This window comes from Leptopilina boulardi, unplaced genomic scaffold (assembly GCF_019393585.1).
Source record: "Leptopilina boulardi isolate dan_hultmark-lab unplaced genomic scaffold, ZJU_Lbou_2.1 LbouV2_372, whole genome shotgun sequence".
Classification (NCBI taxonomy): domain Eukaryota; kingdom Metazoa; phylum Arthropoda; class Insecta; order Hymenoptera; family Figitidae; genus Leptopilina; species Leptopilina boulardi.
In genome coordinates, this window is record NW_026137943.1 from 633,015 (window position 1) to 655,735 (window position 22,721).

General features: G+C 26.1%; 1 protein-coding gene across 1 annotated transcript in view; it reads right to left on the minus strand.

Moving 5' to 3' along the window:
* LOC127287768 (terminal nucleotidyltransferase 5C) overlaps nt 1–21,384 on the minus strand; it is a 36,034-nt gene extending 14,650 nt beyond the window's left edge. Inside the window, exon 1 of the mRNA XM_051314877.1 lies at nt 20,862–21,384. The gene's annotated coding sequence lies outside the window, so the exon portion shown is untranslated. The remainder of the gene's footprint in view (nt 1–20,861) is intronic.
* Between the last annotated feature and the right edge of the window lie 1,337 nt (nt 21,385–22,721).

A 22,721-nucleotide genomic window follows, 5' to 3' on the forward strand; every position in this document is an offset into this window, starting at 1 on the left:
GGAAAACTGTTTTTTGTTCTAGTCTTATAAAACGTACTAGTGTCTGGCCAAAAAATACTGAAAATAAATATTAATTTTTGGTATTATTCTGTTAGAAACGAGTAAGTTTCATATGACTAAATAGTATAAAAACAGTTTTTCCTACTTCGAAATACATTTACATTAATTTTTGAAATAAAATGTCTTTCAGTGTAGCAATTTAACATTTTAGTAAAATTCAAAGTTTTTGCTTTTTTTTTTTATGAAGCCCACAATTGTTCACAATTAGCGATTAAACGGTTTTACAGATAACCTAGTTTTCATTGAAAGACAGGAAAAGCAATTTCCTTTTTTTTTCGAGAAAAAAAAACGCTTATAGACACGTATTATATGAAAGTACTTCTTCTTATTTCAGTTGACCTTTACAACTTTCTGACCCAATAACTGTAAAGATTAAATCGGAAACGTGTTGTGGGGAAAAAGGGGTATAAGTTATGGATCATAACATATGAATTTATCGAAATTGGTTGTTTTCACAATTGACTTTTGTTCTCGATTCCGGTGTGTGTCAATTTTTACGCTGTTATGAAATTATTACGATTCTGTAAACAAGGGTAATCTTTATATAACTTCAACAATAAACATATAATATAACAGTCATCGTGACAAATTCACCCGTTGGATGATTATTGAAATATGGAAATGTATTTAAAAATTCGCTGAGTAGAAATTTTATTAAATAACAATTCTGCTAAATAGGCATTAATCGTTTTTAATGAAAAATTAAAAAAAAAATTCGCCTCTTTGATAATTTCAAAACTCCTATGTTTGATTGGTAAAGTATCGTGCTTATTATCCAATAAAGTAGACATGATATATGTTTTGCGGGGAATAAAATAAGTCAATGAAATCATTTTGTTTTTCACTGTGCGAGAGGAAGATAAGAAAATTGTATGGTTGACTGTTAGTTGATTTTCATCCTTTAACAACACGCAATGTACTTTCCCGTTGGAAGAATTGTACAACCTTCCTTTGAGTAGGTTAAGAAGCTCATGGTCAGACACGGCGTTTTTTTTTCGACCTTGACTATCCACAGCCTCAAGAGCTCCAAGTTCAGATACCTGACGATTGCGCATAAACAAAAGATTAACTTAAACTTCGGTGACTTTTTAAAACCGCATTTAAAAAAAAATCATCTCCCATATATGTATGTATATATAGGCTTTTAATCAATTCGCGGTAAACCATTACTATTGATTGAAAATATAATATATGTACTAAGTTAGTTTTTTTGTTTCCTTGAGTTATTTTTATCGATTGAATGAAAATCCAATGTCTTATTTATAGTCATTAGAAAGAAATGTATCTTTTTAAATTAGTTCGGATTACAAGTGAGTTTATTTTTTAAATTCGATATTTTCTAAGACTAGGATATATTTTAATCTGAGAACGAATCAATGTTATTTTTACATTATCTATTAATTTTTAATAGAATTTAAATTGAAATAGAAAAATTAAGTTATTATTTACAGTAACCCTGAAACAGATGCCTTTTAATAGAATTAAAAATTCAATTTAATTTAATCTTAAAATTTCATTTTTTCTTTCGTAATTTATTGGAGAGATTAATAAAGCTGTTGCGCAATTTTTTTTCTCCCCAGTAGCTTGTTTGGGTTTCACTGGAGGGGCCCCACATTTTTCCTTTTTGTTAGCTCTTATTTCAAAAACACATTCAAGTAAAATATACAATACTAAAGGACGTAAAATTGATTTTAAAAAAAATCCTGAAATAAGTTTTCAAAACAGGCACGAACACAAGACTACAAATAATAATAATACTCGTTATTCTTTAAATATTTTCTCAAACCCTATTCTATGCATGTAGTGAGTAAATGCCATTCATTATCTGGAATTCGATTTTCGTTTGAATTTCGACAAGATTCACGATCGGTTTCCATGGAAACTCTCACAATTTAACATAATAAGGTTACTCGACTTTTTCGGGATAAATTAAATTATTTGCCACTAAAGCAACCCTACGCTTTGACGAAAATAGAATTAAGATGTTTTCTGTGAAAGGAAAGACAATAAGACGGAATTTTTTTTTTTTTTTTTTAGAAATCACTATTGCGCAAAATAAAAATTAATAATAGAATTTAGCAGATTTTTAAAATTCTAAATGGTCTACTCTCTAAATTACTTTTTGATTAATGCCGATTCCTTCATTAAATTAATTAGTATAACCGTTTTGACTAATTGTTGGTAGAAAACTACTAATTTATTTAGTAAAGCTACCATTTTAATTAGTAAACTTCAATAAATGAATTAGTATAGTTTTTACTATAAATAAGTAGTTTTTGACTAAAAAATTAGTGAAAACGTTTACTAATTAATTTAATAAACAAATCAGTGCAGTTTAATTAGTCAAAGATAATTAATTTTTTAAAAATCAAACAAAATCGCCTGAAAATAATATATAGTAGAAAAAGAAGAAAAACTTTAATGAATGAGGCAGTTAATGGCATAAAAAGCGATGACTCAAGCTGAGTTGCGATTACAGAGGAGGAACGAATGAGAGTTTCGCTTTTTTTTTTTTCTCCTCCGAGCTGAGAAATGTAGAACCAGTGCATCGCGATGGTAGACGACCTATATTTGAGTTGAGGACGCGCGGAAAATCGCTACAACTTGCTTTCTGATTAATGGCTTCAGAATGATGGCCGTTGCGGTGTTTAAATCTATAGACGCGCGCGAGTGATGGAATTGCGCACGCGCAAAGAATAGGAGATTTAAAAATTAATGACACATTGATTTGTTAAAGAATTAAAAAGGTCTCTCTCTCTCTCTTTCTATTTCTCTATTTCTATTATATTCGCAGTATCAAAGAACGGTTGCATTACATTGTCGACTTCACGACGAACGTCGTAATTCCTTGTCCTACTTTTTTGATTTCGCATCCGGAACATTATTTTTCACTATTGAAAAACATGATTTTTACTTGAACCATTTTTTTTAATCAAGAGAGTCATAAAAACAATAATTATTTAACATTTAAAAATTTTTAATTTTCTTCTGCTTTAAAACATGAACATTTTTTTAAAATAAAATTCTTAGCACTTGAGGAAATATTTTTTTTGCAGTGATTTTATAAAATTTTGTTGAATCCAAAATCGTGAAAAAAATTTTTTTGTTTTAAATTACAAATAATTTAATTTATATATTATTAAACCTCATTTATAAACCGTAAAAAGTATTCAACCTAGAATAAGTCTGTCTTACTTAAAATGAAGTTTTTTATTTATAAAGTAATTTTAATCTTTCTGTAAAATTCTCTCAGTAATGATCCTCTTAAAATTATTTCCATACCGTTTACGGATTTGTTTCTTCATTATGAATATAAAATTTTTGTCCATTTTCTCTCGACGCTCTTTACCTTTTATAAGTTATATTGCTATTTATTAATATTCATAAAAATTATATGTTTTTTCCAACTGAAAGTATTCTCAAATTGCTAATTTAATAAACGCTTTGAAAAAGTTATAAAGTTTCAGATAAAAAGAATAATTATATGTTTCTTACTAACCTATTAATATTTTAATAGTATTGTTAATCATTCAAAAAATAAATCCGGGATTTCACTAGACACTTGGAGTATTGTAGAGATAATTTAAAAATATTGGTTAAAAAAAAATTTAACAATTTTATTGACTTTAATTATCGACATTGCTAATTGCAGTTAATATTGAGAATGTGTCGGATATTTAAGGAAATATTTGAACTTCTACTTACTGAATAGAGACAATATAATAATGAGGAAACATATTTCGCGGAATCATTTAAAAATATTCATTTGTTATTTTTTTTTTATAAAACATCTGTATTTTCTTTGTTAGTTATTTTTCCATTTCTTTTTGTTATTATTCTTTTTAAAAATAATTTACATTTTTTAATGTACACTGCTTATTTTATACTTTAAAGTTATAAATATTTTTGTATATTTCAAGGAAAGAAAACAATTGAGAAATAAGTAAATAGTTTAAAAAAAAAATAATTATGTTTTTATATTGATCAGGAAAAATACCAAATTACATAAAATTCTTCTTTTATTTATTATTTACGTATAGTATATTTTGGTGAATTAATATATATATATATATTCTATAATGAGATTAATAAATCTGTAAAATATTTGCTCATTTAAAAAAATAGATAGGGATGAGAGAGTAATTTTTTTCTTTTTGAATAAAATATAATTTATTTGAATTAAATTAAACATGGAGCGAAATTTTTAATGCCTCATATAAATTTGTCGCAGAGTTAAATAACTATTTGTTTCAAATATTGACGCAAATTGGTCCAAATACAAATAAATTTTTATTTGCCTCTGAAACAAATTATGTCTGTAGAAGACAATTTTACTGTGAATGATATCTCTTTTATTGATACTTTCTTATTTGCAATTGGTTAATGTTTATCTCTTTCTATATATAAATTTCAATTCGCTATATTTCTGTTGCATTTAATAATAATTTCCTTATAGTGCGATGTTTTTTTATTCTAAAATTATGTTCTTGTGAATAAAAATAGACCGTAAATATAGTAGTGCGAAATGCTTTTATTTCAACTGTTTTTTTTTTTATGGTTTTTTATAGTTAAAGATATATATGAGTGAGAGACCAACTGGGGAGTGAAGCGAGTAAAAATGTCGTTTCACGCCAAAGTTGGTCGTCGAATCGAAAGCAAGGAGTGTATGGGATTTGTGTTTCGGAAGTGACGACGACAACGACGCGGGGGGGGGGTCTCTCTCGGAACACTCTCGACTGTGTCGGCCTTAGTAAAAACAATATTGATGCGGGGCAATTGCAATAAATCCGGATAGAAACGGAATGCTAGACGCGTTCGTATTCGAAACTCGCGGATAAAACTCGTTGTATATATATATACAATGGAGCGAAAGAGTCAGTGGTAAGTGAGTGTTACACCGAGAGTGGAAAAAGGGGTCGTCGTACGCCAGCTGGAACGTCGTGTATACACGCGAGAGAAGGACGTCCTAGTTGTGCAGTTAACGGTCGTTGCCCTCAACTCCGTCGTGGTTTAAAGCACGTGCATCTTGCCTCCTGTTTTCGCCAAACTGCGAGATATTACTTGAGAACACCATCCTTTCATTTTCAAATATAACGTTCGTTATTTACCGCCAATTGCAAACCGATCTTAAGGTCGACTCCAAACGTATGACGCGACGTTTCAGGAATCTTACAAACACTGAAGAAAGAGAGGAAGCAAAAATATTATAGTTTATATTTTGAAATTTTTAACTGAAAATATATCAACTCTCAATATAAATCATTGATGTTTAAATAGTTACAAAAACTAATTTTGATTTTATATAAATAAAAATTAACTTTTAATCAAAGTAAAACATAACCTATAATACTTTTCCTTCTTAGGTCTCTTTCTTCAGTGCGAGTCAAATATTTTATTTGCACATAGTAGGAGAATTTTATTTTAAAGAAGAATAGAAGTCTTTAAGTTGAAGCGAATTTTTTTCCTGACACCAGCAAATATTAATATAGAAACAGCAAATAAGTTTACAGTAAAAAAAATTCACCACCACAGCAAAATTATTAGTTTAATCTTTGATTAAAATAAACTGAAACTTACAGAATGTAATTTAGCGTCAATCGGGACGAGTTTAACATTTACGACAGAATAAAAAAAAAAAAAAAAAAAAAAGAAGAAGAAGGAAGACCAATAGACTTTTATTTTTCTTGCGTGATATAGAGAACTGAATAGACAGTTTAAACTGCAGTAAATTTTTCTACGTAGAAGAATCTTCTTTTGCTTAGTAGGAAATAAGTGGCACGTCTTTACCTCTTTTTAACTTCTAATTGTCTGTTGAGCGAAGTAGAATTTACTACACTGAAAAATTCTATTGCGATGAAAATGTCTCAATTATTTTCAAAGCTATTTTCCTGAAATTGTTCATTAAAACATCTTTTAAATTTAAATTTCATTCTAAAACATTGCGATTAACTTTTATTGATTAAACTTCTTTTTGCATTAGTCTAAAATTAAAAATTTCCTTCCATTGTTATATATAATACTTATACTATAATTACTTATTATTATTATTATTATTATTATTATTAGTATTTTACAAATCTTCTTTTTACAAGATATATTTTGAAAAGCAAAGTTTTAAAAAACTCTTCATAGATTTGCTAAAAATTACAAAGTTTTTTTATTATAATAAAGAGGCTTCCTAAATAGTTTATAAACTTATCTCACATAATTGTAAGGCTTCTTGTGACGTCATAGCACTTCTAAATCTTGATGGATATTATTAAAAAGCTTATTTAGGTGTCTTTTCAAAAGCATAAAACAAAAATCGAACTAAATTTTTTTATTTCACAAAAATATTGGCAAAATTTTAACAATTATTTCATAAATATTTTATAAAATGTAATTAAATAATGACTTAAAGAGATATATTTTTATTTAGTAAGTAATATTTGTAATAATTTAAAAACTTCTATTTGACGTAATATTTATGAATATTCATATTTCAAGTTACAATAGATATTTTACATTAGGCATTCACTTATGTTCTTTGATAAAACTGTGCAATCGCTAAGAAAAAAAAAAAGTTGCTTATAATTTACGAAAATGCTTAGCAAACTTTTATTGCATATTCAACTTTTTTTTTTTTCGTCAAGTTATGTACCATACGTGCATAACATTATTTTTATGCATGTATAGCAGCATAAAGTAGTCCAATCCATTTTTAGTCAGACACGGTGCGCGCTTAACGTATATTTTTTTTTCTTGATCCAAGTCAGCTGAAACTTTTATATATATATACACGACTGAGTCAGATGTTCAAAAAGGATCCATGAATCATAAGATCACTAAAAAGGATCTATTACTTGCATCGTCAATAATTTGATTCTTTTTTTTAACAAAAAAAGTAAAATTTTCTCTCAGTTCGTGACCAATAATAATCCAACAATTGACATTTACCCTGACAGTCAGTCAAATAATAATCGATTTTGTTTACTAATACAAATGAAAATAATTTTGACAACATTTCATTTTAAAACTATAAATATAATATCTTTGTAAATTTATAATTTATAAAATGAAATGTTGTCATATTATTTTCATTTGTATTAGTGAACAGAATCGATTATTTGACTGGCTATCAAGTATCAGTTATTATTTTAGTATTTACCTATATGTTACAGGAATACAATAAATAATAGAGTGATTATAATATTTTTACTCTATCTTTATGTAATTTCTGCAGTTTAGATTTTTAATCGATAATATATTCAACACTATTCATGGAATGCAAATTGTTAGGGTGTTTAAAGGTTTATTATTGTGTGCACGGTTCGTAAAGTCGATGACCTTCAACAAAAGAGAGTGCCAACATTGAGACAAAACAAATTCTTTCGTTTATTTTGCGCTTTTTATTTTTTCATGAACTTCCCATGTAGCTATTGTTAAAACAAGTGCTAAAATATAATTGCCTTAAGTATATACAATGTAAAAAAAAAAATATTAACAAAAATGACACATTTTAATTTTATTGACAAATGTTTAATGAAATTTAATAAGTTTAGCTTAAATTTTCATTGAAACTGAATATTCAAATATTGCTTCGCTTAAGATTAAAAATAGTTATTAGCAAATGTGTATTTTTGTATTTTTAAAGAAAAAGACGATTTAAATTTTGAAAAAGCTTCGATGAAATTTTAAATAAATAGAAATTAAGTTTTTATACATAGGAAACAATTTAAGTAACATAACCTAAAAATATTTTTAGTTTATGTTATTTAAATCGTTTCCTATGTATAAAAACTTAATTTTGATTAAGATATTTCTATTTGTTTGAAATTTTTTAAATTAAATTATTTAAAATTCCAACAAAGCTTTTTAAAAATTTAAATCATTTATCACTTTAAAAATACAAAAATACACAGTTGAACTAACTTTTTTGATTCTTTGTCTAATTCATCCTTAAGGAGGGTTAAAAAATAAAAAATTGTTCTTTTTAAAAATCAAATAGGTGAAATATAAAATTTATTTACTTATACAGCCTTTAGGGCTGTGATGTATCACTCTCGTGATTTCTTCTCGTGTGCGCTCTGACGTAAGGGAATTCGTGCGTAACAACATGATCACTGAGTGTGTCGTGTCATAAATGCATATATATAAATGTATAGGTAAGACATTCGCCAACTGTGAAATATCTGAACCTCTTTTATATATATATTTATGTGCATTATAATATGATACGACACGGCGCCTGATGCAGTGGACCAAACGTATATATATATATATATATATATATTTGAAACACAAAGAGATAGACATTGTTTTTTTTATCATATGTGCCAGTAGACATTTTAGTCAGCATGTTACAATGCCAGAAATCTCTCTTTCTCTCTCTAAGCCGGGTCACATCAGCACGTTACGCAACAACCGTTACGGAAATGTAAAATGTTCCAGTCAGGAACCAGATAAACTCAATTTCCTGTTTTATGTAAATTTTTATCAAAGGTTACAAGCGATGACTGCTTCAACATTTCCGACAATTTTTATTTACGTTCTCATTGAAAAAAAACAGTTTTTCTTTTAATACATTTTCAAAATCTTAAAAACTATATGAAACAACTAAAATAATGTCAATATTATAAAAAAAAAGATATTTTTATTTGAATCAAAATCAGTAAAATGAAATGAAAAATTTTATACTTAAATTTTTTTTCTATCAATTTAAATATATTTATTTGCAATATTCATAAGAAAGTTTGTTTTTAACTATATTCAAGCAAATGGTATTTAAATTTTTGGTTAAAATGGAAATTTAAAGTTTTATAAAAGAACAATGGCATTTTTTTCTTTTCTGTTTTTTTTTTTAAAGAATACACGTCATAAAAGTATATAAGCTTTGACTATTCGGTCATCTTTGCGCAATAGAATGATTTATTTAAATTGTTTTTCTTTCGAGAGGAAACTTCTTCACATATGAATTTTCAAGATTATTGAAATTCAAAAATTTGAAACACAAAAGATTGACATTGTATTAAGAAATGCGTTTATAAAAGATTAATTAATAAAATCAGTTCTTTGTATTATTTTTCATACTAAAAATTAGATAGACGTCATTTATAAAATCGTTATTACAAAATCAGTTAAATTAATAATTATTGATTTAAATAATTATTATTTTAACAGGATTTATTGTATAAAAATTCTTTTAAATATTGAAATCCAGTTTATGAACATCAGTTTCCAAAACAATTCTACAATAACGAAACGTGTTGCAAAAGTGTATCTTTAATAAAGAATTTAGAAAGTAAAATTGCACAACGATATCTTTGCACAACAAAGTATTTTGAAAGGTCTAAGTGAATCCGTTAAAATTAATGGAATTATTCAAGAAAGCAGTTAGAGTTATAAAGCATGTTATTTGAAATCAATCTGCAGAGGAAATGCAAAAGAAAGAAAAAAAAATCCAATAATATTACAAAATTTGTATTAAAAAAATATTGATTCAATTTCTCTTCAATTTTAATAAAACAAAATTTAAGTGAAATATAATTTTATCATTTGTTAATGAAAATACTTTAAATAATTTATTAAGAAGAAAATGCATTTTAATGAGAAATTTTTTTTTTAATGTTTATCGATTCTTTTTTTTTTAAATTAACATATTTGTGAAGAAACTGCTTGTAATTATTGATATTTTTAAAAATTAGAAACTAAATTGCGAAAATTTAAATTTTTTAATTAATGAACCTTCGAAAATTGTTTGAACCTTGATAAAATCAGACCACAAGCAAAATAAATGTATATTATCTGATTATCCTACCGACTCGTGTAATCCAATTTACATACATATATGTTGTTTTCATAAGGATGCAAACTAAACATCAAATGAAAATAAAAGCAATTATCAAATTATTTATATTAGAGAAGTGAATATTTTTCTTATGAAAAAAAAATAGTATTTATGATTATTAATGAAAAGGATAAATTTGAGATAAAGTTCTTTCATTTTTACGCGTAGATGATTTCGAAATATCTCACCGCAATAAGATAGTTTAAAGAATTAGATATAACAGTTAAAAAGTAGCATCGTTAGTGTCGCTGTTAATCGACAAGGTCGAGGTTTTGCTTGGTCGTCGTAGTAGGTAATTAAAGTGGATTCCACGTCAATGGATTCGGGACACTTACGTCATATTTTCATGAAACGACTTCTATATATATTTACTTCTAAATAAGAGAGGTTGACAAATTAAAAAAATTCGTTAACATTTTGAATTTTTGAATTCAAATTTTCGGTATTTTAAAAAATTGAATAAAAATTTTAGAAAAACTTTTGATGTTATATCAAAGTGAATTTTTTTTTAACGAGATTTCCTATGATGCAAGAAAGCTTATTTTCTTTTTGCAATAACAGAAAAAAAAAAGAAATCTATGCACTAGACAGTGAAATATAAGATCGTAAACTGCAAGTCGAAAAGTGGAGAAATAGAGAGAGAGAGAAACCCCAAAGGTGTTGCAGTGCCGTAGCCGGAAATGATCCGACCTTGTCGAGGTAAACCCTTACAGGCTTCCAACGGTCATATCTCAGAAAAAAATACATTTTATTTGACAAAGTTTTACTATCGCTCCTAACATTGAGACTAGACTATATATGAGTATCTATTCCACTAAAATTCTCGCAAACAGAAAATAATATTTTTAAATTTTTTTGTATTATCCCATTATCTAATATCTAAATTAAATGCCCCTTATATTATTTTTCAAATTTCAACATTTTTAGTCAGATTTCTACATTATCGACACGTTTTTTGGTTTATTTTATTTTTTTTAATTATGTAACAAACTTTTTTTTCTTTAATGAAGGATGTTTTTTTAATACATAATGTTATAAATAAACATTCAATTATTATGAAATTGACAATTATTTAAAACAATGAAATTTAATAGATTTGAAAAAAATGTCTTTCAGTTCAGAACCGTTAATTTAAAAAAAAAAGTATCTTTGTTTCGTAATCGAAATATTTTATCAACATGAAGCCAACTAATTCAGATGTTTAAAAACATCTGCGACAAACTTGACAGTTCAGCAACCTCGTCGAATTTCTTGCAGAAGAGAAACAAGTGTAAACTACACATTTACGTAACGAGAATCGTTACAAGTGTTGGATTAGGGGTTTCTCTTTTTTTTTTTATATATACGACTCGGAGATTACTCGTGTAAAAAATCATGCAACAATCATTTAAGTCAACTTCATTTCGTTTCGTGAAATGCTTTATTATTAATTTATTATTATTATTATTATTATTATTATTATTATTTATTGTTAATAATAAAATGTTTCTCCCCTGGTATTTTAATATTTTGAATATCTAGGTTTTAGTAATTAAAAAAAAAAATTATAATTTTCCTGAAGATTTAATATTTAAGTGCACTAATTTAAAATTTTTTATTCTTCTAAATATTGACATATTCGTAGGAGATCAAGTATTAAATTATTCTATGAAATAATAAACGATAAATTTGTCAGTTATACTCGAAGCAAACATGGTAAATGATTAATAAGAGCAGATAAAACGTTTTGTTTATCAAACAATACAACTTTGTTGGTAATGTCGATATTCATAGATATTAAATTTATATTGCATTTCCATCAATGAAATAAGGTATAACAATAATTTTTTTTTTCAATTTGTCATTTGAAAAAAAAATCAGTTTTTCCTCTTTATGAACTAAATTTTCATAAATGTAACAAGTAAAAAAAAAAGAGGTCATTGTTATACATTATTTTATTTCATATTTCTAAATTATTATAACAAATATTAATAAATAATTATATTTGAAATTTATTAAAAAATGTGAAAAATGTATAAATCATATTCTCAATGAAGTTAAAATTTTTAAATGAAAATTCTTGACTTTCTACTTTATTAATAATGTTACATATATATATATGATGTAAACTGAACAATTAATAGAAGTATAATAATTTAGAACATAGACTAAGTAAGAAGTACATTGAATGCGCGACAAAGTTTTCCATTGATCTCCTACGTAAATATACGTCATTTGCTATAAATGAAAGAGTATAAATTTTTCCTGTAACTGAGTTTATACATCTGCCGAGAATTACGTAAACCATTTAAACACTTAATAAATTATCTCTTTTCTCTCTGTTATCAAGTCATTTCTTGTTTAATGATAATTATCAACATGAAAAACAATGATTATTATTTTCATTTCTTTTTCAATAATTAAAATAACATTAAAGATAATTTTAAGATTTTCACTTTAATGAAAAATGTATTAATAAAATTTTTTCTTATTATTTTCAGTTTAGAAAATTAATTTCGTGAATATTTATAATAGGCAATTTTTAATTTAATTAAAATAAATCTAATTTAAAATTACCACAAAGACATTATTTGTGTTTACTTTTTAATTTCTTGTTAGAAATACCATTTGATCTAAAAATAAAAATTGTATGAACTTGAAAATGATGTTTAAAAATGTTAGTCTATTTTCAGAGCTTTAAAAAATTTAGAAAAACACATATTTACAAAAACTTTGTTTAGATTGTTAACAATAATAAGAGGAATAACAATAATAATAATACTAATAATAATAATAATAATAATAATAATAATAATAATAATAATAATAATAATAGTTTTCTCGTTCTAAGTTTTTTAAAAATATTTAAAATAAAAAATTTTAAAAAAAATCTATGGGAACTATAAAATTGTTTTTTTTATACATATAACTGCAATTTCTCGATATTTTGTTGAGAGGAGAGGCAAACCTTGCAAATAATATAGTAGGTGTGACAGCCACAGAGTTCACTTAAGAAACAACTTGATAGTACCAAGACCTTTCACCACATGCGCACGATCAGTTGAATGCATATTATAAAAGGTTCTCACTCAGAAAAAAGCAAATCTCGTTCAATTGAGGATGTTTTTTTATTTCTTTTTTTTTTTTTTTCTCAGATGAGATAGAATTTATTTTTCGAATGTCATAAAGATTGTTGACCTGAACATCATCATCAGTATTTTAAAAAATAAACAAAAAAAAAGAAACATTTTACCTCATTAATGAGTTCATTAATGTCAAATCGTGCATTATCGCCGACATTAAAAATTTTTAAAACAATGTGTATTTTGCATTTCAATTTTCGATATTTTACGATCATAATTCATTCGATACAGAAATTCTGTGATGATGAAATCAGATCAATAATCTTTTTTTTTCAAGGAAGATTTGCATCAATATATTTTTTTTTTTGAAACTGAATCTGATAAAAACCATTTTTTTAAAAATATTAATATTATTTAATAATTATCAATTAATTATTAAATTATTAATTAATGTTTGGTAAAAGTGTAATTGTAAAAGAATTTCTGTGTCGGTAATTACACTAGTCTAACCTGAAACGTCCCCGAAGGTAACCTCGCTTTTCTCTCGCATGTTTCCGCGCACGTAATCCAGAAAGCATCGAACCGAAGACCGTAAACAAGAAATTTATTATAAATCCGCGTCTCGCACTTATTCTTGTTTGTAAACAAAGTAAAATATTAAAAATAGATATTTTTTTCCTCTACTTTTGCACCACTAAAAAAAAAACACACACACACACATCGATATCAATTTAAAAGAATTTTATACATGATTAAAAAATTCAGTTTTGTATTAATTATTTTTTTTCAATTAAAAAATATCTTTAAAATTTTATATTTACTCACTGAATTAGTTTTTAATAGTAAAACTAATTTGATAAAAACATCAAATTTTTTAAAAACATTTCTTTGAACAAAGGAAAATTGTTTTTTTTAGCAAAACAAAAAAAGGAAAAATGCAGTAAAAGTAATGGAAAAAAATCAGATTTTTGAAATAAAATAACAGAATTTAAAAATAAAAATATTATGTCAGCAATTAATATCTTTAGAACGCTGTTATCTATATAGACATAATAAAAGATAAATTATTGTAGTCGAATAAATAGTTCCGTGTCCAGTAATGGTATAAATGTTAACATTTTGATAATGCTAATTTTGCAAGAATTATGAAAGAAGGATAAATGAAAAGTTTATTGAATTTAAAAAAAAAAGTTATTCTAACATTTCAAATTACAGAAAAAAAAATATTACATAAAATATTTTTTTTTATTGGAAAAATTAAATATTATAAAATGAAAATATAAATATTTTTTCTCCTGTTTTTGGTAATTTTTTCTTTCTTTATTCATTGATATCAATTAATTATCTTTATTATATTCTTCATAAAATAAAATTTCCCCACAATGTGAAAGTACACTTTCTCATTGTTTCAAATTTTTTTTTTTTCGCGCGTCATTATAATTCTTATGAGGAAAAACAAATGACCTTCTCAGAAATAAGTTGTACATCCGGCTCGATCATTTTTTTTTTTTTTTGCACAGGTGCAATTCACATATGTTGATTATTACCAAACATTACGCAAATTATTTTTGCAAAAATAAAATTCCCCTCTAAGAAAAATATTAAATTTTTTTTTCTAAACTATATATTAGTATTCATTTAAATTGGATTTATATTTGTTTTGTAAATTTTGAATAATTAAAAATTTTCTTTTAAAAAATATTGATTTATTCTATTTACAGTTATAAATCCTTTCTGGTAACAGTTAAACGATTTAATAAGTAAAAATTTATCGCAAAATAAAGAAATTAAAATTTCTTCAAATTTTATATGATTTAATAATTGATATGAGCTGTACAAATGTTTGTTCAATTAAAATGTTATTTTATAATTTAATTCTTCATATTCGAATCATAACAAAATTAAATAATACGTTAAATAAATATTATTCATCACAATCAACAAAATATAAAAATTTTGCAAAAAAAAAAAATAATTTAAATTTATTTAACGATAATACAATTTAAAATTGAAATATATCTCAAAGCTTTACTCTAGATAGTGACTCCAGTCACACACAATCATTGAGCGGAATGTTACAGGTCAGTGAATGACAAACGTAAAGAACATTATTTGAGTTCATGGCTAAACTACTGATTTTGTTTCTTTCATTAAATTCCAACATTTATTAATCTACTGTAACTTTATTTAAATTAAAAAAATAAGTAAAATTATGATATATTAAAAATATTTATTTAAAATCATATTTTTCATTAAATTCTATAAATTGAAATATATTTTTTAAGGTACTTAAAAAAAAAATTTAATTTTCTTTTCTTAATTCTTGCAAAATTTGTTTTTAAAAAGAACAATTAAAACGAGAAATTGCGAAAAAAAATACGAAATCAAGAATTTGTCGAGAAAAACAAATTGAAGGCTTAATGAAAATGGTTTCTGATAGGGAGTCAGACGTAAAGTGATATTTGAGTCTGAAGGCTTGTTAATTATGACTATCAAATCATTGGTTAATATCGGTTTCAATTAAATGCGAGAATTTAACTGAAAAAAAATTTTTTTTCACTTCTTTATCGATGTATTTAAATTAAGACTGGAGCTAGAGCTACAAAATTATAACTAATCTCCTTGAATTCTGTTACATATCCAATTAACGTAATCACAGAAAACGCTATAACATTCTCCTGATTATTGCTAGTGGGAAGTTCTATATCGAGCGGACCGGTTTTCAAGTTATATTGCCTAAAAAAAAAAAAAAATGATAACCACAAACCAATACGTAATACCAATTTAACAATTAAATTGCGTCAACATATTTTATGAATAATGAAAAATATTGAGAGTAAGAAATTAAAAAAATTCACATACATAAATATATTTTTACATATATATCATATATGACAAGAATAATTGAAATAAATCGACAGAGGAGAAAAATATTTAATGAAAATAAAATCCAGTCAGTTTTGAAATTAACGTGCCAAATTGCTTGATCGCGTATGTATATTCTTGGCTGACAAACAAAACTGACTCATATTTATTTGACGGTCGAATAAACACGAAACAGATCTCAAATACAAGCTTTATGTGTTATGTATATACATACATGCCCACAAAAATGCAAACAAATTCACTATTATTGTGTTTTTTTCCCCTACACAATTCATTGCAGCGACCTCTGCTGTATATCCACAATAACAATTGTTTCATCCAATAAATACAAAAGCCAGGAAACACGCTTAACAATGAACATGTCAACGTGAATCTTGTTTAACAATAAATTCTGATCTAACTATCGTAATTAATAGTCTTAAAATAAATAATAAACAAAAATTTCTCATCAAATTTTGAAAATTTTTTACAATAATTTTTAATTAATAATTAATTTTTTTCTTTGTGATATGCCCGCAGAAAATTTTTTCTATTTTTTAATTTTGTAAACAATTAAGAAGCCGTTTTCACCGTGTGGATAAATTTAAACCTCTGAGAGGTTAACTGCAGTAGATATATTCTGCGTCTGCGCAGAATATTTGCTTCTGCGCAGACGCAGAATATATCTACTGCCTTTAACCTCTCGGAGGATTAAATTTAATCCACACGGTGAAAACTAAAATGTTTAATTGTTTATAACTTTTGATAAAATATTTTTTTTCGAAAACTATTTTCTATTCTTATTTGCTATTAATATAAAAAGTTCAGATAAAAATGGAAATACTTTTGGTAATTTATTGATACACTTTAGAAAGTTTTATATAAAAGGTAAAAAAAAATGATTTTCTCTTTGTACTTAACAAAATTGCAAAAAAAATTTTTACTTTACAACTAAACCGATAATCATAGTAATTTCTTTATATTTTATAAACAATAAGCAATTTTTTATGAAAATAAAAATTATCTTTTAGAAACAATATTCATAATAAGCGCGTGACATTATTTTATGGCAAGCAATTTAAAAATTGTAAACGTGCGACTATTTGCAAAAATAAATAAATGAGAATGATGTGACTGAAGTGGTCAATTTTTGATGAGTCGGTCGCTAAACTCGTAAAATTATTCTCAAGGACTTTTGTAAATACTTTCACAAATGTGACGCTGGACCGTTTGTCATTCCATTGAATAAAAGTACGCGGAACTACTTTTCCAGTTATGCAGTTCCATGCAATTTCCCTGCATTTATCAATAGAGAGTTTAATAGAGTCTCTCTCTCTCTCTCTCTCGCAGAAAGACTTCTATACATGGAGTGGGGAAAAAAAAGATGCAATGGAAATTTTCTCAAGTTAAGATCTGTTGGCAGTATTTATGGCTAGATGGACTAACTATTAAACAGATGGTTGTTACGAACGTAATTTATGGTTACGGATAACACTTATGTCGACATAAGGGGATCTTTTATCTTTTCTTTCTTTTTTTTTTTAATAAAATAGAAAAGAAACACGATTACAAAATTATAACCATTTTCCTCAGAATTTCTAAATATGAACGGAATAATTTTAATCGCAATTGAAGTTTGAAATAAAATTTTTTTGAGTTTAATTAAAAAACAACATGATAAAAACTGTTGTATGAATAATGTGGAAGGAATTTCTTACAAAATAAATATATATCTCTAATTTTAAAATTAGTTACATATAAAAGCATCAAGATAATAATTTTTTTTTTTTTGCAGCATCTGATAAAATGATACAATTCTCATATTTTGCAGAATGACTATAAAAGAAATAAGATCCATTCAGTTGAGAATAAATAATTTAGTTATTCTCATTATAAGTTGAGCGGCGCATAACTCTCGCTTTGTTATGAATGAAGTAATAAGAACATATTACGTTGTAGTAGTTGCAAATTATAAGATTCTATGAAAAACGTGATTTCAGCCTTGAGAAACTGCTAAATCCTGAAATTCCTCGAAACTCAAGTTTCCTACATTCGATCCTCGGAATTTTTTTTTTTTCAATGCAAAAATAAACACTGACGCCAGTTTATAAAAAGAAGAGATATTTTTTTTCGCGAATATGCTAAACTGAATAAAGCAAAATACATACATAATTCTCTTCAGATTACTTAATAAGAAATTTTTAAATTGGAAATTTTAATCTTTAAATACAATTTGTCCTTGATTGAAGTTTATATATTTTTTTTTGTCTACTTTTTTCTGTAGATTTATTTTCATTAAATACATTGATTTAATGAAAATGAAACTAGAAATTTTTTCAATATTTCAGCAATAATATGATAATAGTAATTTGAAAATAAATTACCGCAACTTTTTTTTTTCAAAGATAAGATAGTGCAATTTTAGTTCCGTAGCTATCTCTTTCTCAATATTAAGAAATCACGTGATTCAAATTATTTTTATTCTTTTTTATTTTTACAATTCAAAAAAAAAGGAAGTGCTAGTTAATTAGATCTATAAAAATAACTGAAAAATTTAAAAATACAGTATTTTTATCCTAAATTTATTCTTTTCAAATAAGTGTAAAATACAAATGACCCTTATAAACAGTTCAGGTTGAATTTTACATCTTAACTTAAAGAATAAATGATTATCATAACTTACAAAAGACGGGAATTAATTATAAAATTACAAAAATCTATTAACTACACACTAAATCTGAATCAGTGAAATTTTCACTGATTTCAAATCAGTGGACGAGTTTTCTTTAATTCATCAGTGGAATTAAAGAAAACTCGTCCACTGATTTGAAATTATAGTGAAAATTTCACTGATTCAGATATAGTGTGTACATTATTATTTTTTCTATTATGGATTGAAAAATAACAAAGAAGAAAAATGAAAGAATTTTGGAATAAAAAAAAAAATAGAAAATTTGATTAAAATAAAACTTTTGCATATATATTATAAAAGCGAGCAATACGACACGAAATGTTAATTAAAGTTCTTTGTTCTGGAATTTAGAAATCTGACATTTAAAATCCCATTGAGCCAACATCCTTCACATCGGAATTTAAATCCATTTGCTTAACAAGAGAATTATACAAATTCGCGATTTAATATTGATAAGCATTATCACATGTTTATTCAGTGTTTTATCAATGCATTACGACTTACTGTCACTAGATCGAGTATATGTTTTAGTGACAGGGTCATTAAAACTGAAAAAAAATTGATATAATTTTTTTTTTGAACAAAGTAATTGCTTTTTTTTCTACAATATCTATTTAAAATTTGTCAATAGATAAAAATATCACGTCAATCTAATATTGAACTCAAGTATTTAGTAACAAAAGATCGATATAATTCCAAAATTAATAAAATAATAATAATAATAATTATAATAATAATCATAATTATAATAATAATCATAATAATAAAAATAATAATAAAAAAGAGTTTAACTATAATTGAGATAGAGAGACAATAAACAATTTTAATTGGAAAAAAATGACAAATTTTTAGAGAAACTCCAATGAAGTCTTTCATTTTTTTTCCCCTCTTTAATAATTGACTCAATTACTTTTCTAATTTACTGTCGATCGATAATGATTAATGTCATTAGAGAACAAGAGATGAACGCCATATGTCAGTCTGATATTCTCAAGAAACACCAAGAGATCACTTGATTCCGATATAATCATTAATAAATTATATCAGCAAACAATTTCTCCTTGAATTTAATTTAAAATTGAAATTTTCATATTTTAACTGAATTCATCTTTTTTTTTAAATTTAGATGTTTATTTTTCCGAAATTTTTTATTTTTTAATTTACCCTCTAATAACAATCAATAAATAATTTTGAAAAATATTCATTTTATTCTTTTTGCTTAATTGTTTATTGAGAGTTGAAATTTTTGAAACATCTGAAAGAGAAGCCTAACATATGTTACCGCTTAAATACACTATTATCCTCTTGGTAATTTTCTCTTATGAATGTTTCCTAGCGGCGTAGTAGCACGATCAATTAAATTGAAATTCAAGTTAAAATAAGATTCAATATAATACAAATTTTACAAATGATTATACTAACAATCTGTTAGATAGATAATTTGAAGAATAAAAAAAAAAATCCAAGTCCTACATTGTCACTTGTAACTGACCAGCTGCAATTTTACCAATCACTGTCTTCCCCTCCCCATAAGCAATTCAAATCACAATCGTTCCCCTTCTTGATTTTTCTCCCACACATGAGACAAAGTTTTATCTAAGAATAAAATATTGTCATGAATAAAATCTATTTGGAAAATTACGCTTTTCCGAGAAGATAGTGTATATCGAAAGAACAGCTGGTGGAGAATCATGGGATTTGAGATTTCATCTTTTATCGCGTGTCATTATCGAAACCGGAAAAATAATAATTTGAAATAAAATAAAAAGCCCTCGAGAAATTGCGCGGCAAAAAAGAAAAGAAAAGGGTTCGAAGAAATGACGACGAGCTCAGGGACGCGTGCGCAAGTTCTAGAAAGAACATGATTATTCGGTCGCTGTACAGACGTAATACTTGGCGTATATGTGAAAATTTCTACATGAAACTGTATTTTCAAAGATTTTCTAATCATCTCTTTCATGTAAATGAAATTTGGAAGAAGCAAATTTTTTAAATCTTTCTTTTTTTCAAAAAATAGAAATTGAAAAAATTCAACTCAGTATCCGGGTCATTTCCCTCGAATGAACTTTTTCTTTATCTTTGAAAATTGCAACTTGAAATGGAGATATCGGAGACATAATCTAAGTCGAAAACAATTTCTTTTTTAATTTCATTTACTTAATACTCTATTTAATCTCTCGAATTATTTGATAACAAAATTTCCAAATGTTGGAATTTACCAAAATATTTTCTATAATTAAATTTTGATTCAAAAATTCGATTCTTCCAAAGGTATAGACGATTTAAATTCTTTAAAATTAAATTTTTGTGGTTTGAATGAAATTTTTTTTTTTTTTTTTTGCAAGCTAATACTTACGTTATCGCACGTTTCTCCTTTTAGGAAGTGTTCACTATGAAACTCGTGGGAAAGTTGTGTCACTGGTCGATAAAGCAGATGGGCGATTTTGAATTCGTCCTCCAAAAAAAAAAAGTGATTATTTAATAGTAGCACACGTGCCACTCTTGCACGTTAGTTCAAAAAACGTAAAAATTAGAATAAAATGAAAAACTGCACTGTCGCGTTCACTGTTAGAGACGCGAATGTGTCACGTAAATTGATACATGCACTCGTCCAAAATTTTTTTTTTGTGTATCACACAATTAGTGTACTGCCGGCCGGCAGGTCCGGCAACGGTTTTTTTTTCTTCTTTTTCTTTATAAAGAACCACTTAGTACGACTGTTGTTAAGAACGTTTTTTTTTTTTCGTGATTATAATTTGAATTAAATGATCCACCAATGAAGTATAAATCCAAAAATGTTAGCGAGGTGTAGTTAGTTACACATCAACGGCGCACCAAGTCGCCGTGGCGAACCAACTGACACTGACACCTGACAGCGCAAACAACGTTCAACACGGCGCACTGCGCACACATTGGGCTCCCTTTCCCCCTCCTGATTGCTCCACACACACCCTTCCTCACCACCCTGTGGATGTTAAACCGCGTCATCTCCCACCGACTACGTCACAATCCCCACAAAGATTCTCTTTTTATTTTCCTTCTGCCTCTCGACGAGGCAGGAATATATATATGTAGGTATAATTTCTAACATATGATCATTGTCTAAAGTCGAAATTTTCTACTTTTGTAGATTATTATTGAAGAAGTTGGAAAATTTTTAAAACAATTTTATCAGAATCGGATACTTGGAGGCTGTAAATATAGGTTCAATGAGGTGGCAGTTTTTTTTATAATCACTGATATAATTAATGAGGAAGATTATTGTAGGCGATAAAACACTGGATTATGATGATTGAGGTAATTCTGAGGATTTCTTGGATTTGTTCTTAAAGGTGGTCAGGGTGTTTTCTTCATCGAATATCTATAAGCTATTTCGATACCGCGATAATCTGCGATTTAACAGAAAATGAGAATCCTTTAACAGTTTAGAATAAAATATTTCTAAATATCCACAAGTATTATTTCCCTAAAGAAGAGATGAATAGGAGATTTATAAGTTGCAGTCTTCCTTCATGTTTACATTAGGAGTGTGGAGAGAAACCAAAAATTCACAATCAGAAAGGGGTGTTTCAAGGTCAGTTACATAGAAAAAAGTAGTAGAGTACGCTACACATTTTCAAGTAGCAACAAAAATGTGTCAAGTAGGTGGCGCCAAGTGCTATATTCTCACTTTGAACTGCAACAAAAATGATCAGATTTTTTCTGCATATACCCTTTTGCTATAATTTTACCATATTTCAAAATAATTGTTATAAGTATTTTTAGATTAAGCTAATAAAAAAAGCTTCTTGATTAGAGATTATTGATTTTAACTGGCTATTTTTATATCCAAAAAGTAATGCGAGACTATTGCATTAATATATATGGAGTACGTGCCTTTTTGCACGCGCTACATTCTATGTTGTTTGTGCTAAAAACACCCTAATGGATATCTTAGTTTGTCTCAATTCTCTTTCTTCAGTGATGTTATTCATGAATAAAGGGACTTTCTACATATATATTTAAAAGTACCGTATTCTTAAATTGCAAATGTAAATTTTTTATATCACTAACAAGTTTCATTTTATTTCATATCATTTTATCAAAAGCAAATAAAAAATTCAACTGATGAGTTTATAGACAAAAGGGACAAGTGATAACTTTTCAACACTAACAAAAGTTAAATATAGTGTCTAACTAAATTAGTTCTTTTCTAGTTTTGAATAAATTATCCTGT